We start from the raw sequence: 17,814 nt of genomic DNA, 5'->3' as shown, positions 1-17,814 counted from the left end.
AGAAGCCCACTGTGTCTTCCTTAGCTCATCATGGTCAATCTTAGCTGTCAGCCAACACCAGCAAGTTACTCAACCCTGGAGCTTCACTTTGCTCCCATGTAAAATGAAGATGATGATTTCTACTTTGTAGTGTGGTTAGTATTACTTAAGATAATGAATTTTGAAGTACTTAGCTCAGAGTAAGTTATGGAGGAGAAATTGTCTTTATGGTGATGGTTGGTGTCAGGGATGGCAGGGGGTCTTTAACACCTCCTCCCTCACAGGCTGCCCCGGCTACCTCGAATACCGAGAGGACTTATGGAAACACAGTGGCTTCCAACCATATGGCCGCCCCACTGCCTTCCCTCTGGGAAACTTTGCCTGCTGCCTTTTCTTTATAGGCAGTTGATGACAGGGCTGCTTCCAACTCACAGAATTTCCAGATGACTGTGTAATCATAGGCCCATGTAACCCTGAGCCTGGTTTTCACAGGAGGATGAGAAAAATCCCAGATTCTTGCCTCTGTGACGCCAAGAGCCTGCTTCTGCATTTCTTTTTCATGCTGGTAGAATGAGGCTAATTTTGACTTCCAGTGGCTCTGATTCTAAGCAAATAACTAGAAGCAGCAAGCAACAGGATTGAAACCTGCCAGTGCAGTTAGAAATAAATTGCATGTGCAGAGATTTCAGAGGAAAGATGTTTTATTGCCTTAACACAGAGAGGTGGATTCTCCTTAAGACCCTTGCCATCTTATCTGAGCTGGGGTGAGAGCATGGTATTTCTTTCTGTAGCCTGTGGGTCCTGGGCTTGGTGAGTGGAAGAGCCCAGCTAGAGCTGAGTGTCGCCCTTGAGACTTGTGGCTGGGTTTTTCTTCTGGTGTCCTATTAAATGTCCTGACTAGAGCTCCCTCCACCCAGCCAGGGATGCATCCCACTTCCATGGACTCCCGCGAGCTTCAGTTAATCTCACCAAGTCATGTTCTCAAATGCTTTTCCTAGTCTTCCTTGCAATTCAGACTTGGTCAGATGATCTAGCTTCTCCCTCAGTGATTGCACTTTCCATTTCTAGGATTTTGGATTATATTTTATCTACCTGTTTTATTTCAGTTTGGTCTGTTTTTGCTTTGTGATTTCTTATTATTTTTCTTGAGTGCTATCTCTTCAAGGATTATAAACTTATTTAAGTCATGTTTAACTTACTCTGTTATTTTTATTTTGTGTAAATACTTCTAATGAATTTTGTTATCTTTCTTAGTTTTATTTCTTTATCATTTGGTAATTTTGGTTTGCAGCCTCATCTTGAATGGAAGGTTCGTCTCTTCCTTCCTTCCTTTCTCTGCTCTTATTCCTCTTTACAATGACTTTACAGTGTAAAGTCTTTACAATGATTTCCACGAGCTTCCTGGAACCCGGAGGTCAAAATCAGGTCTTATATGTAACTAGGCTCATATAGGTTGTAGCTCTAGGCAGTGGTTAGTGGCAGATTTTTTTCCAGCCACTGCTCCAGCCTCCAGTCTGAATCGGAGAGCTCGGGGTCCATCACCAGTTTATATGGGCGTTTGTAGTTCTCAGAACCCTAGAGAACTAAACTGGCCACTTCTGCTTCCACACCTGCAACCAGTAAGGTCCAAACTTAGCCCATTTAACCTTCTATTTACTTGGCTTTTGATCCATAGAAATATGTATCTTGTTTTTAATGCGAGTGTGTTTTAAACATATTTTACTTTTATTTTTATCTATTATTGCTTTGTATTCAGAGCAGGGTGTGAGGCTCAATATAGGTATTTAAACTACATATCATCTGGATTGGTAATAAAAAGGGGATACTGCTTCCCCAGAAGGATGGTTGGCTAACAAAAAGTTGGTCCTACTTTAGCCACAAATGTCAGGGTTGCAGACATTAGGGGAATGATAAAAAGCCCACTGAGCAGGGATTCAAGAACAATGGATCTTATTTCCTGTAATATCCTCTACCTACTAATTTGCTGCATGACTTTGGACAAGAGATTTAACCTCTCTGGGCCTCAGCGCTCTCTCTTGTAGAATGGTGATGGACTGCTTAACCTCCACGGTCCTTGTCAGCCTCAAGTTCCAAGAGTCTGCAGGGGGATTGTTGAAGACAGTGTTCTCTGTTACAGTTGGGAGGACTATTGAGAATATTTGTTCAGTTCAGGCAAATGGTAAATGTGTTGGCCACACTAATGAAATGAGTACATTTTTGCTCTAAATGTCATGGATGTTTATTATCAGATTAAACTACAGCAGGCCTAATTTTAGCTCTTCCAATTCAAGTGGAGCAATGAAGATTAAATGTTAGGCATAATTAAAGATGCAGATGTAGTTATATTGAATTATAAACCTCATTAAGTGCAATGTCCCAGGAAGGCCCCTGAGACCAGCTACAAAGGACTTCCAGCCACAACTCTGCAGTTATTAAAATATTCTAAAGTAAATCTTCTCCAAAAAATATTATGACTTGGATGAAGGGAATTTTTTTAAAACATGATTGGAGTTGGTTTCATGGACAATTTCCTTTCTCTGTTTGCAGACGGTTGGAAAGGAAAACCTTTTGTTTGGCATCTGCCCAGAAAGCTTCCCTGTGGCTTGGTGCTACCTTGCCACTTCCCCTAATGGCATCTATTCTCTTGGGTCTGCAGAAAAGTCAACCTCAAGGTCAGTCGGCTGGCTTTCCAAGGGCCCAAAGTCCAGGCATATATATAGAGAGAGAGAGAGAAAAAGAGATTTTCTCGGTGATATTTCCATTGTTTGTCCTGTCTGTAAAGATAATACACACTCATTTTACAAATTCATACAGTATAGAATAGGATAAAGAAGTAAAACAGAATCCAATGACTCCAGGGTAACCACTGTTATTATTTGGTACATGAGCATCTTTCTCCCTGAAAAATTTTACAATAGATCATATTTTATAACTGTCTGTTTTTTTCACTCAATATGTGGTAGACCTCTTTCCATGTCAATAAATACTGATGTATTAGTTTTTTAAATGACTCTGACAGTCCATTGAATGGACTAACCAATTTTTTGTTCTTTTCTGGTTTTTCTCCCTTTTTTTTGACAAACCAAATTTTTAAAACAAATTATTGAGCATTTAGATAGTTTCAAACTTTTTTTTTTTTTTTGCTATTGTAAACAGCACTGTAAATGATATCCTTATTTGAACAGATTGGCAAGTTTGACTGATTAGCACCACAGGATAAGTTTTTAGAAGAGTGTTAGTGTTTCAGTTATCTACTTTCACGGTAATGCTGTGTATCAAATCACCTCAAACTTAGTACCTTAAAACAATGTTTTTTTTTTTTTTTTTTGCATGGGCAGGCACCAGGTATTGAACGCGGGTCTCCAGCAGGTGAGAACTCTGCCTGCTGAATCATCGTGGCTGCCCCAATAAGTATTTATTTAGCTTATGAGTCTTGCAGTTTGGTCTGGGCTTGACCGGGTTTGCTTACTTGTCTGGGTTGGCTGCAGCAGGGGTGATGTAGGACAGCATTGGCTGGGACACCTGGGGTGGTTCGGCTTTGCTCCATGGCCCAGATATGTCCTCATGGAAGCAGAAGAGCCAGAGAGGAAGCAGAAATGTGCAAGGGCTTTCTCAACTCTTTGCTTGCATCAAATCTATTTGCCAAGGTCCATCATGTGGTTGAACTCAAAATCAAGAGTTGGCGGTAGGAAGAACTACAAAGTCATCTTGTACAAGGGTTGGATACAGACAGGGTTGTAGATCTGAGGTTGGTAATGTAATCCCTCTCCCATAGACAGTCAAAGCACATGTACCTTTAACATTTTGATACGTATTTACAAACTGTCCTGCAGAAGAGGCCAGTTTACATTGCCACCTACAAGGCATGAGCATATCCTTTAAGAAGTTTTGGTTAATGAATCCTGTTTCTGCTTCCTGACAGACACTCTGCTCAAGGGAGCCCATCTTTCTCTTCACTTTCCCTTGACCATCTGTGCTAGTCCTCTTCTAGGTTCATGCAGAGCTTTTCTGTCTTTCCGGTGCTCTCTCCCATTTCCCACTCACATACGTCCAAATCCTGCATATCTCAAGGCTCATCTCTACCACCCAGCAGCTCCCATGGGTCCTACTGCCTCTGATCCTCTCTAGAGGAGATAGGGTGATGACCTTATCTCAGTTTGCCCAGGGCTTCACCCGTTTTGAAATGAAAAATCCCTGAAGTCCCCGGCAAACCCAGTCAATTGGTCACCATAAGAGAGGGGTTGGAAAACTTTGTAAAGGGCCAGAGAGTAAATATGTTCAGCTTTGCAGATCATATGGTTTCTGGTTGCAACTACTCAACTCTGTCATGCAGCCTGAAAGCAGCAATTTACAGTATGTACACAAAAAGGGGTGGCTGTGTTCCGATACAACTTTATTTACTAAAACAGGTAGAGGGCTGGCTTTGGTCTACGTGCCTCAGTTTGCTGACTTCTTCTCTAGAGCTTACCATTTATGTGGCACAATTTAACCGTATGTCTTATTTTCTCTTAGGTTGTTTAATGTTTATTAGCCTTTTCTCCTTGGCTGGAATGTAGGGGAAGTTTAATACCTTGGCATCATTCTCTGACACCTAACAGCTTTACGAACTTGGGTACATTACTTAATCTCTCTGGCCTCAGTTTCCTCATCAAAGGGGGATGGTAATAATATTGACCCCACAGGTATTTGTGAAGATGACATGAGTTGACCTTTGTAAAGTGACTTGAACTTAACGAGTGCTTATTAAATGTTAGCTGCTATCATCACCATCATTTCATGTTCCTTCTCAGTGGCTAACAGCTCTCATTACTGAAGAGGTGGAATAAATAGAATCATAAGACAGATGAAATATAGGAGGAAGGATCTTAAAGAATGTTTAATTCAACACCCTCATTTTGGAGATGAGCATAAGGGAGTTACCCCGATAATAGGGAGACCTGGAAGCTGTGTCACACCTCATGGTGCCCTCCTTAGAAGGTGTCCGTCTTCACACCCAGGCTTACCTGTCAGGCTCTGCATGCCCAAGAGGCCAAATCATAGCTTCCAGGACACAAGCAGTCTGTTTTCAGAGAAGACCAGGTTTTGCCTTGTTTTCTGTCTCTTGGTCTTATCTTTGGGATGCTGTCCACCTGGTGAGGCTGGGCAACTGAGGCTCAGGATTGCACCAGCCTGAGGCTGTAGCTGGAAAGTTCAAAACAAGTGGAATCAGGTGCAAGGACCACACTGAGGTCAGTGGTGAGAACTCAGGCCATCAGTGCATGGGTGTGCTGGGTTCACCTTGAATTGGGGTACAGTATGTGGGCAACCAGTGGGCTCAGGCAGGCCACACAAGGCCCTGGACTGTGCCCTTTCCTCCACTCCCCTCAGGGGGAGGGGAAGAAGGGAGGCCCCCTGGGAGGTGACCCCAGTGATCTCTCCGGTCAGGACCCCACCACCTGGTTCTTCTTTAGGCACATCTGATCTGGACACCTCTTCCATCTTGGTGCTGGCTCAGCTTTGATCTGGGAAAATGAAAGGCCCAGGCTGTTTGGCCCCCTGCTGCCATCTTTTGCAGCAAGAGTGAGCCTTTGTGATCCCACTGCCTTGAGCACACTTCATTTCCCGATAATTAAACAAGTGGAGATCAAAGCTGACAAATCTCTTCCATCTCTCAGTGCAGTAGATGAAAGGTAAATATTTCCAGCAACAGTTTTTGTTCCTTATTAAAAGTGAGATGTAAAATATCTGTTCCTTGCTTTGAAGAGTAGTGATAAGTTCAAGGTCATTCTAGATAAGATGTCAGGTCTGACTACTTTTATTACTCCATACCAAGATCATCTTATATTTTGGACCAACTGGAGGGGATTGCAGAGCTAAATTGTATTAAATAAATCAGAAGCCAAAGGTAAGTAAAGAAAAACACCAAGATGGTAACTGATCAGGGACATGGCATTGAGCTTTTACCTTTCTTTGCAGGGTCCATCTCAGGTCAGTGTCTAAAATGAATCTTGGAGTCTTTCATACAGATTCTTAGATAGACTGCCCAATGGTCTCTTGGCTGTGCTCCTAAAGATGTCTTCTGAGATCTGCTGTTTTCTTTGTAAGGGATGGCTCACCCACAAACCCATCGCTGTGACCACGAGTCCAGGACAGCTGGTCTACCTGACTGGGCTCAAGTTTGGAGGCTATGAGCCTGCTGGATATTTTGGTCAGGTCCTTTTCAGTGTGACGAACAGATCCTACTCAAGCCAGCTTAACTGAAGGGCAGGTAGTTACTGTAAAGGTACATGAGGACTTGTGGGAATCCAAGAACAGGAATTCTAGTACAGCTCTTCTCACAGGGCTTAAGGTACCATTGGGAAGGAAGGTGGCACCTCTCTAATGGTGTCCCTCTGCTGACAACCTTTTTGTCTTTCCATAGACTTCCTCCTTGGCTTGTATATAACCTGCTTCCTCTTGATTTCAGCCTGCTCATGGTCTCAGTGGCTGCTCTGACTCCTCGTCTACCCCATATCCTCTTAGCCTGTCTCTCATGGCTTAACTGTTCAGTCCTCATTCCTTAGTTCCAAATTCCCAAGAGAGACCTGACTAGCCTAGTCTGTTGTTTCCAGCCGGTCTCCAGAAGTCATAGGTTTCTGGCCAGCCTGAGTGTTCCAGGAGCCCACCTTTGTTCCAGTTAGCTGTAGGATGATCCTTGCTCCCAGAGTCACATGGTAAAAGAGTGATAGCTGCTTCCTCAACAGCAGATGTAGGAAGAGAAACTCCCCTCATGAGAAACTTTTGTTGTGTTGGGCCATGGTTGATATCTTGAGTGGTGTAACCTAGTGGGGCATATTTTTGTCTCCACCATAGATATTACCCCATCTCCAGTTCCCAAAGTTAGAGCTATCCCCTACCCAAGGGAACACTGTTTTGTTGGGGCTTGGCCATTTTACATCCTCAACATTTGGATTCCATCTCAATGCTCAGATTATCCATTCTGGTCCTTCATGTTGGTTGGCATAACTGCAGGTGCTGTCTGGAGGACTCTTTGTGAGAGGAAGAGCTCTCTTTTTTCAAAAACCAGAAAGGATGATTTGTTCAGTCAGTTGACAAACACAGATGAAGCTCCCACTATGTAACACACACTGCTGGGCATTATAGAAAAGGCCAAGATGAGTGAGACTTGGCTGTTTTTCAAAAGAAGCTTATATCTAGTGGGAGGAGTTAGGAGAGACCCACATGCAAAGAGTGCTAATGCTAATACATGTCATAGTGCAGTCAGAAGTGTCCTGCTGTGTGTAGAAAGAGCAGTTTCTATTAATTGGGAGCACCAGCAAAGATTTGTAAAGGACGAGTGGCTGCGGAAGAGGGGCAAGGGTTCCTGGTGTGGGAACAGGAGGAGCAAACCTGTGGCAGGATGGATAGTGCATGGTGTGGGAATGTGGAGTCTGCTCTGCAAGGCTCCAGCAGAGAAAGCGTTTGCCTTCCAGAATAGAAGCATGGTGGTTTTGAATGTTGGATCTTGAGATGGAACGAAAGAGAAGGGGAGGAGATTCTCTCACTCTTTCCCTCTCCCTCAGTCCTTCTTTCTCTCTCTTTTTCTTGTTCTCTTTCTTTTCTCCTTTGAGCCAGAGAACAGCCTGTCCTGGAGGCCTGAACCCATCAAGGGCCTGGTTCTCCTGGACCCCAACCAAAAATCCTGGGGAGGGGAGCAGAGGGGAGATGACCCAGAATCTATATTTTTAACAAGCAATTCTGGTGCCTTCCAATATTTGAGCCCCACTGGTTTGGGGAAAATTTGCTAAGAAAAAGGAAGAGATGCTCTTCTGCGGACCCTTGAGTTCATTCAGGGGTTCAACAGCCAAATATCCCAGGGTTTAAATAAGCAGAAATAGAAGAAGCCATTGACTTCTGTCTTCTCATGGGAAACTACCAGAAATTTGAATATCTAGAAAAGTGTCCTACTAGGTCTATGTAGGACTTAAAAAAAATCTCTTTGTAAGTAATATGCCACCCAACTTTCTACAAACCTTACCAGCCTGTGTATATTGAAGAGGCATATTAAAATTAATAATTCATATTAACCTGGTCCTACTCCAGCTATATACACAGGACCTATAAAACCACTGAAGCAATCTAGGAAGTTCCCATGAGGGGGACTTAAGCCAATGATCAAGTCCTTTCCCACCAGATGGCACCAGTGGCCACCCAAGGTTCTACTGGGCACCTGCAGTCATTGGCCGGGCCCCTGGGGGGGGGGGGCACCACATCCCCCACTGCCGTGAAGGTCCTGGTGCCTTCCTGTGGCCAACACCATCCAGGCTTTGATTGCAGAGTCAGGGGTCAGCAGAGCCCCCAAAGGTATTATGGAGTTTTCACAAAAAATCATGTGCTATTTCTTCTAATAGATTATGGCTTTTGAAGACTTAGGATCTGTCGGTCACTGTTCAAACCACTTTACATGTATGATTTCCCATTTTCTCTCTCCCTCTCCTCTTTCTTTTCCCCTCCTCTTTTTAAAATAAAAAATCAAAAGTTCGCAAAAGTAGATAGAATTATATGATAAATTCCATGTTCCCAATATCTGGTTTTAACCAATTACCAACTCATATCCAATCTTGTTTCATCTATAACCTCACCTAATTCTTTTCCTCCCATATTACTTTGAAGCAAACCCTAAACGTCCTGTTTTATTTGTAAATATTTCAATATGCACCCAAGATAAAGGAGCATCTGATAAGGGTGGTTTTTTTTTGTAAAAACAAACAACAACAAAAAAACCCGTGTCTGTAATATCATTGTCACTCCTAAAAAGAATAAATAATGTTTTTTTTTAATATCATCAAATATCATGCCAGTGTTCAAATTTGCAATTATCTCATAGATGATGTGATTTAAAAAAATTGTTTGTTTAATTGAATCTGGAGCCACATTGCGTTTGTTGATTTGTCTCTTAAGTTTCTTTTATTGTATAGTCTTTGCCTAAGGCAGACTAACAAAGTACCACAAATGGTGTGGTTTAAAATCACAGAAATTTATTGCCTCACAGTTCTGGAGGCCGGAAGTATGAAATCCGTGGGGGCAGGGTTGTGCTCCCTCTGGAGTCCGTAGGTTTTGATGGTGACTTGGAGGCAATCTCTGGCATTATTTGGTTTTGGCATAACTCAGTCTCTGCTTCTTTCTTCTCCCTCTGTCTATCTCTCTCTGTGTCCAAACAACTTCTTAAAGGACACCAGTCAAATTGAATTAGGATCCCGCCTCCCAATCCAGAATGGTCTCTGCTTAACTAATAACATTTTCAAAGATGTTATCTCCAAACAGGGTCACATTCACATGTCCGAGGGCCAGGGCTTGAACATATCTTTTTTGGGGGATGCTATTCAATCCATAACACCCTCCATCCCCCTTTTCCTTCTTGTAGTTCAATGGTGGAAGAAACCGGTTGTTTGTCCTGCACAGTTTCCCAGGTTCTGGGTTTTGTTGATTGAATTCCCGCAATGTCCTTTAACATGCTTCTCCATCTGCTCTATTTCCTATAAACTGGTGGTTGGATGTAGACTCTTGGTCAGATCCACGTTCATTTTCTTTGTCGGTGGTGGGGGGGTGTGGTCTACCAGGGGCGCGCAGTGTCTCTCGCTTTGTGATATTAGCAGCTGTCGAGGATCAATGCCCAGACCCACGAATTTGTTAGGGATTACAAACTGGGGGCATTCTAAGGCACCATTCTTTCTTCATTTATTAGTTGGGATACTTCTAGAAAAAAAGATATTTTTCCCCATCGACTATTTGTTTCCTCAGTGGCAGAGATCTTATTGCGAAGACATACTACATATTTGATTCTTTCACTTAAATTTTCTCAGTTTTCAAAATGAGTTGAGTTCTCTAGCATCCTCCAGTGGTGACCAATTAGTTTGTTTTAGTACCATTGTGGATTAAAATATACTTGTGTTTATATATTTTACAGTAATATATTAATTGATGCTCAGATTATCCCAATTTTAGGAAGTGGAAGCTTCTTCAAACTGGTCCCTGAGTCCTTTTGTCGTGATCCCGTGTCTCTGATAGCTTCCTTGCTAGTCTCATCTTGTATATTTCTTGTGCCAGAGTCAGAACTAATCACACACACACACACACACACACACAGAGAGAGGCAGATATGTGTTAATATGTCATAGGGAATTTTGTTCACATTTCCTTTTTTTTTTTATTTTGTGTGCACGGGCCAGGATCCAGTAAGTTTCAACTGGGAAGTTCCTTGTGTTTGATTTGAGGGCAGAGGGTTGAGGCTATGGAAGTTCCCGTGGTCACAGCTTAATAGAGAAAGCATGGGATTCTGTGTTAGCAGACTTGATATCCAAACACAGGCTCTGCCTTGTTAACCTCCCTGAGTCTCAGTTTTCTCAACTGTAAACTGGGATTCTCATACATATAAAGTGGGGTGGTAATAAAACCTTGTATGGGGTAATTTTGAGGATTGAATGGAATGATGTATAGGAAAGGGTTTAGAACGTGAATTTGCTGACTGATGGTTTCCCTCCAAGCCTCTGCACCCTGGGGTGGAAGGAAACCTTGGGAAAGGAAGGAAGGTGGCTTTGGGGTCCTCAGACATCACTTGTTGCTGATGACAAATCTGGGCCAGAACAGAAACAAGAAGCCAGGCTGTCAGGGAATTTGTTTTGCCTCTAACTGCCTCAGTAACCTAGCAGCTACTTGGTTCTCTTGCACTGTGGGTGTGCTGAGATAATTGCTGGAGTACTTTGTTAAAAGAGAAAAGCTCTCCGTGTTTCCATTAACTCCCTGCGTGGGGCAGTTCCAGCCCACTGCTCCAGGTACCATTTACAGTTCAATTTCACACTCACAATGGACCAAAATACCTGAAACTTCCTCTCCAGGAACCGCAGGCATTCCCAACCTCCCAAACCCTCCCAAACCCTAGCAAGTCATCAGCTCTCTCCTCACCGGTCCTTTCTTGTTAATCATCAAGTCCTCCCAATCCTTCTCCCCTCCTCCTCCTCAGCAGACAGAGCCGTGAATGCGCTTCATTTTGGATTTCCAAATGTCCCAAGAAGTGCTTTCATCCACAGTGGGGACTGATGAGTTAATTTCCTATGAAATAAACTGAGCACAGAGGCGCGGTTATAATTCCCTGCTCCACCCCAACCCCCATGCCAACATCACAGAGAATTGCACAGTAGCCTATAAATCTACTTGCATATGTTTACTTAATCACATTGGAATTCTCTTTGAACTTGACCCCAGGGGATAGAGATTACAGAACTGACTGGTAGCTAAAATAATCCATTGGAAAAAGAGTCACACAAAAACTTCAGGATCAAATGCAGAACAGGCTGCCTGTGAAAAGCACCGAACTGAAGTGACTTCTAAACCACTGGGTTCTGAGAGCAGCCCTCGTGGGGCTGGGTGTGTCTTCGTGCCTTGGGCTGGGATTGCAGACTGACTGTGAGGATATGGTTTTCTTTAAAAATAAATGTGTGGGGAACTCCGCATTGGTGGGCATCTAGTGGGAGACCCCAACCAGCTGTAGCCAGATGCCTCAAAGCCAAGAACAGCAAGATTCCAAACCTAAGGCAGATACCACTTTGTGTCTGTCTGCTCCATCCTGTACTCGGACCCCTTTAGTCTCAGGGTCTGAGATGTCTGCCTTCTCTGATCCCCTAAGGGTTCCGGTGACTCCAGCTTCTCTACACCCATCCAGCTGAGTAAACCCAGGGTATTTTCATATCTGGGGACAGCGAGGAGTGGCCACCAAGGCACCAGAGAAAGAGCTCTCTGGGGCCTCAGGCAGAGGAATGAGACTGGAACCATCAGCGAACGTGAGTGAATCTGGGCATGGGCTGGGCTGCTGCATGGTAGAGAAACCCCAGCGTAGAAGAAGAGATGGATTGGCTGGATCACAATTGGGGAACCCAATGAATTTCACCCACCTGACTCACACTGGCTCTGGAGGGATGGGTGCTGGAGATGGATTTGCCATGGCAGCTGAAGTTCAAGAGCAGATGAGATCCAAGGAAAAGAAGGACAGGCCATGGAGCAATTCAGGGACTTGTAGTCCGATAGGGATGGTTCTGCCATCTTGAAATTCCTACTCTGTGTCAAGCCTGGAAGACATGCTACCCCCACCAAACCTCTCCTAGAACCAGTGACCCAGGATCCCTCTTTCCCCTATCCACCTAACAGTGACTCAAAAGGCTTGGGGGCTGGACTCCCTCTATTCCTTCTGGCTATAGCCCCTCCTGGAGAGGGCGTCAAGGCAGCAGGACTGATTCAGGACTACTGGTTGGCCAGAGGAACTCAGCTGAAGCCTTGGACATGCTCAGGTCTGAGATAGGAATTTTCTGGGAAGCTGGAATGAGTTCTGGGCTCCTGAATGATGGTTTTTAACCCTTAAATGGGTTAGACTACCAAGGCTGAAGCTGGATTTGCTGAGAAGCTCCCTAACCCCTACCCTTCCCCTCCCCCCTCCTGGAATGAAAAGAAGCAGACTTCAGGCAGGGGCTGACTGACCACTGCCAAGTCCACCCTTTCTCTTTAGATCTCAGATCTTAAGCTCACAGCCTCTTACTACCTCTCTGCTAAAACCAGGAGTTTTCTCTAGTTAGACCTATAATCCTAAATTAGCATTACCACTTCCTCAGTGTGCTGGTTTGAAAGGATGTGTGTACCCTAGAAAAGTCATGTTTTAATCCTAGTCCCATTTTGTAAAGGCAGCCATTTCTTCTAATCCCTATTCAGTACTGTATGTTTGAAATTTTATTTAGATTATCTCCCTGGAGATGTGACTCAATCTATTAAACTGGATTAGGTGGAGATGTGTCTTCACCCATTCTAAGTGGGTCTTGATTAGTTTACTGGACTCCTTTAAAAGAGGAAACACTTTGAAGAAAGCAAGAGATGCTGAGAGAGCAGAACAACATAGCTATGAGAAGCAGAGAGTCCACTGCCAATAGCCTTTGGAGATGAAGAAGGAAAACACCTCCCGGGGAGCTTCATGAAACAGGAAGCCAGGAGAGAAAGCTAGCAGATGATGCCGTGTTTGTTTCATGCCTTTCCAGATGAGAGAGGAACCCTGACCATGTTTGCCATGTGCCTCCTCAGAAGAGAGAGAAATCCTGAACTTCATCAGCCTTCTTGAATCAAGATATCTTTCCCTGGATACCTTAGATTGGACATTTCTATAGACTTACTTTAACTGGGACATTTTCTCAGTCTTAGAACTGTAAACTAGCAACTTATTAAATTCCCCTTTTTAAAAGCCACCCCATTTTTAGTATATTGCATTCTGGCAGCCAGCAAACTAGAACACTCAGTAACTCTCCTTTTTAAAAATTAATTAAAAATGAGTCCTCTTAATTACCCGCATCTTACTACTACCTCTGCCCTTCACCCCACCCCTGTTAGGAACCCTATTGTTCCCCACTGAACAGGAGTTAAGGTAAGAGGTGGTTCTTTGCCTGATGACTCCTTTTATCCATTTGGGTCCTAGGGACTTGGCCTGTGCTCTGCCAACCTCTCTGCGCTCTGTCCGGGTGAGGGGAGGAGAAGGAGTCTGGAGAGAAACCCAGAATGCAGCAGAACTAGGAGCTGTGTCTCAGGGAAGACCTCCTGATACTGAGGATGGGCAGGATAAAGAGAGGAACAGGTTGAAAACAAGCACCTGTGAAGTTAGGACCCTGTCACTCCTCACAGCACAGGAACAGAAAAGCTCTAGAGCAAGGTTCCTTGATGTAGGCACTTGTGATATTTGGGGCTGGATAATTCTTTGTAGTGTGTGTATGTGGGGGGGGGGGGCAGGGAGGGAGCTATCCTGTGCTTTGTAGGATGCTTGATAGTATCCTTCACCCACCCTAGTTGTGACAACCAAAACTATTCCCAGACATTGCCAAATGTCCCTTAGGGTACAAAATCTTCCCTAGTTGAGGACCACAGCTCTAGAGTCAAGATATTTTTCTCTTACATGATTTCTAGGCTTCTCTCTCCATCCCATTATCCATCCTAAGGCTGGGAGAGAACTAGGATCCCTAGTAAAGCAGGGTGGGTAGAGCTGCACCTATGTCCAAATGATTATTTTTTCAGTGTGTTGCATGTGCTTGCATGGGTTCATGTCTGTATGATGGACATGTGCCATGCTTCTTCATTCCTGCTGCATGAAGGAGGGGTTCCTGCAGTGTGGGGACATGAATGTGTGTGTGTGGGAGGGGGAGAAGTAATGGTGGAATTAGGGGAGCAGGTGGGGAAAGCAGTAGTGTTGGAAACACCCCAGCTTATTCTCCCCCAATTTTAAGCTGTATTTCTGTGCCCAAATCCTAAAACCAGACACAGATAAAACTCAGAGAATTTTGGCTGAAGACCAGGGTCTACTTCACACTCAGCTGAAGAGTCTGCTTTCAGTGGGAAAGTGTAGGAGCCGCCGATTCTTTAGGTACCTTGAGTTTTCTTGTTCTTTGTTTGGCCCCTTCTTGCAGGATGATTAGGAAGGTAGAACCTTGAATGAGCTCCTGCCTACTCTGAGACAGGAGGGTTGGGGTCTTGTTAATGGGGATAAGGAACATGGGAGTGCATCTACTCTGTTCATTCCACCATCTATCCTGTTTGTCCCTACGTAAAGTGGGAAGCTGTGCCTGTGTGGTCAGGGTAGTGTGGTGTCTGGAGGTGTGGCCACTCAGGCAAACCATTTAACAGCCTGTCCCTACCCCTCACACCAAATTTCCTCGTCTGTAATATGAGGTTCCTGCTATTGTCCCTCTCATGAGGCTGTTGTGGGGACCAGAGAGATGATTGTCAGGAAAGTGTATATAAATGAACACTGTGCAGGTAAGGAGAGGGATCTTAGATGCAGAAAAAATGTGTTCAAATTGGCCCCAAATCAGAGGAGCATTTAGTCTTATGCTTTCTAAGCTACCTCCCAAGGTTGACCTTTCCCAAACTAAAGGGACATAGATGTTGGGCCTTGGTTGACCAACACCAAAAGCCCTGCATCCTGGGAACCCCTTGATTATGGGCAAATTGGGACAATTGGTCACTCTAGTTCGAATTGACCCAGGAATTGAGTCTATACAGAACGATCATCTCAAAATTTAGTCCATGCTTACATTTTTAAATGGCTATCCCAGGCTTCTTAGGATACAAGCCAAACTCCACCTGTCTTACAGGGCCCTGTCCCCTGGTCCCTCCTTTCTCTCAGCCTTAGCGGTTGCCCTCTCCCTTGCTCCTTCTGCTGATCTCCTTCCTTTTGGGCCTTCACGCTATCTGATTCTAGGAATGCTTTCCCCTCCTGCTTAGGCTGGACCATTCCACTCCCCTTTCAGGCCCTAGCTCCAATGTCTTTTCTCAAAGAAGCTTTCCTTAGACTCCTTGATTGGATTGCTTTTATCAGTCTTACCTGTACTTCTTCAAAGCACATACCACAAATGTGATTCTGATTTGTGTGTGTCTGTTGTGTGTGAAATTACTTGTCTGTCTCCCTGACAAGGCTGTGAACTACATGTGGGCAGGGACTGTATTACTCTTCTACATAGCTGCATTCCCAGTGACTAGTACAGTGCCTGGGATATAATAGCTGCTCAATAAATATCTCCTGACTGACTTGATAAATGAATGGTTGAATGAATGGTAAGATGGATAGGTGGATAAATGTTGAAGGGATGAATCCTGGATGGATTATGGTTGGATGGTGAATGGAAAGATAGGTCGAATTAATGGTTGAATGGAAGAATAAGTAATTGGATGATTGGATGGATGGATGAAATGGCTGGCTGGATGGATGTACACGGACTGCTGAGATCCAGTACTCATTGTCCTTAAATGGTACTAGTAAAGATCACTAATGCCCCACCCTTATTCATCTATGTTTTTGTTTTCTTTTTAACAATGGTAGTAGCTGCTGGCATTATTAGCAAATTGGGACATACCCTTTCTCCATCAGTGGATGTGGTGATTTGGAACTGTATGTACTCCAGAAAATCATGTTCTTAAAGTTAATCCATTTGCGTGATTAAGGTTAATCTATTCATGAGATTATTTCAGTTATGGTGTGGCTTATGGTGGGTCTTAATTTTCTCACTGGAGTCCTTTATAAAGGGGATGAATATAGGGGGAGAAAGCCACAGAAGCAAGAAGGAGAAGCACCAAGAGCTGGAAGAGAAGGGAGAGACCAGCAGATGCTGCCATGTGCCTTGCCATTCGACAGAAGAGTCAAGGATTGCTGGCAGCCAGTGTTTAGGAAGAAAGCATGTCTTTATGATGCCTCGATTTGGACATTTTCATGGCCTCAGAACTGTAAGCTTGTAAGTTAACAAGTTTCCATTGTTAAAAGTCAACCCATTTCATGGTATCTGCTTTCAGGAGCCTAGCAGACTAAAACATTAGGGATAAGTTGTTGCGTTATCCCCAGTCCCTCCTAGAGAATGAGCCTTTTTGGGGGAAGATGGTTGTCTGCAATGAGGCAGCAGAGTGGTTCCAATAGGCCCCAGTGAGATAGGGCCCTCCATCTTTATCTCATTTCCACCAAATTCAACCACTCATTAGGGTCATTTGGATGTCACCTTGGCATTTTGACCCACTGGACATCAGCAGCTGCTGAGCAGAGTTCTGGGCTATCCTCCACCCCCGGGACTGGGCCCTTCTTGGTCTAATTCTGCGCTCTAAGTGATCAACCACTGGTGCTGGTACTTCAGCTCCAAAATACCATCGACCCTACTTATGCTCTAGAGTAGGGATCAGTAAATGTTTTTGTGAAGGATCAGATAGTAAATATTTCAGGCTTTTTAGGCACATAGTCTCTGTTGCAACCATTCACCTCTGCTATTGTAGTACAAAAGCAGTCATAGAGAATGTGTACATGAATGAGCATGGCTGTGCTCAATAAAACTTTATTTATAAAAGTAGGTGGCACCTAATGCAGATGTAGCCCAGATGAAGGCAAGGAGTGGTTTGCTAATTGATGGGTCTATTTGCATTTCAAAGCTGATCAGTATAAAATAATCAGCTCGTAAAAGACGAGTAAGAGGGTGATTTGTGTATTTTTTGTTATGGCTGTAAACTTGGGAAAACAAGCTGAGAGCCTGAGAGGGTTCTCTCACATTCCAGCAGATAAGAAAGCGGTTTATGTAAAAGATCTCTTAATGAACTGGGTTAATTGTTACTTCCCGAAGAGAGAGTCAGGAGAGTCATAGAGATGTCTAGGCTTTATAAGGAAGTGGAAACGAAGGGGTGGAAGGAGAGCAGGGGCAGGTAGGATTTCTGGACTACTGTTTGCCAACCCCTGCCTTAAACAGTGTCTTTTAAAGTGTGGTCTGGGCCCAGCAGCTGCAGCAGCACCTGAGATCCTGTTAGAGATGCAAACCCCTAGGCCCTGCCCTAGAACTTCTGAATCTCAAACAATTATTTTTCTTTCTGCACCGACCACTTCCTTCTGGGACGCCAAAGTACACATATACTAGGCGGCTTGAAGTTATCCCAGAGCTCACTGGATACTCTTAAAATTTTTTTTAATTCTTTTTTTTTGTTGTTTCATTTTGGTTAATTCTATTGCTGAGTTCTATTGCTAAATTCATGAATCTTTTCTTCTGAATACTTCATTAATTCCATTTGGTGTATTTTTAAAAATCTGAGACGTGGTTTTCATCTCTAGAACATTGATGTGGGTCATTAAAAAAAAAAGTCCATGTTTCTATGTAACTTTTGAACAAATGGAACATGAGTGCAGTAACTGTTTTAATGTCCTTGTCTGCTAATTCTAAGTCTGTGTCACTTCTGGGTTGGTTTCGATAGATTTTTCTCATTATACTCACGTTTTCCTGTTTCTTTGTATGCCTAGTAATCTTTGATTGGATATCAGATATTGTGAATTTTACC

General features: G+C 43.8%; 1 long non-coding RNA gene and 1 pseudogene across 1 annotated transcript in view; both read left to right on the top strand.

Annotated features, from left to right (window-relative positions):
- Positions 1-17,814, top strand: part of LOC143653259 (uncharacterized) — a 171,379-nt gene that overhangs the window by 112,014 nt on the left and 41,551 nt on the right. The gene's annotated exons all lie outside the window — the stretch shown is intronic.
- LOC143654586 (CDC42 small effector protein 1 pseudogene) lies at positions 11,744-12,038 on the top strand (annotated as a pseudogene).

The sequence above is a fragment of the Tamandua tetradactyla genome, chromosome 13, assembly GCF_023851605.1.
Source record: "Tamandua tetradactyla isolate mTamTet1 chromosome 13, mTamTet1.pri, whole genome shotgun sequence".
Classification (NCBI taxonomy): Eukaryota; Metazoa; Chordata; class Mammalia; order Pilosa; family Myrmecophagidae; genus Tamandua; species Tamandua tetradactyla.
This window is presented reverse-complemented; position numbering and strand designations above follow the sequence as displayed.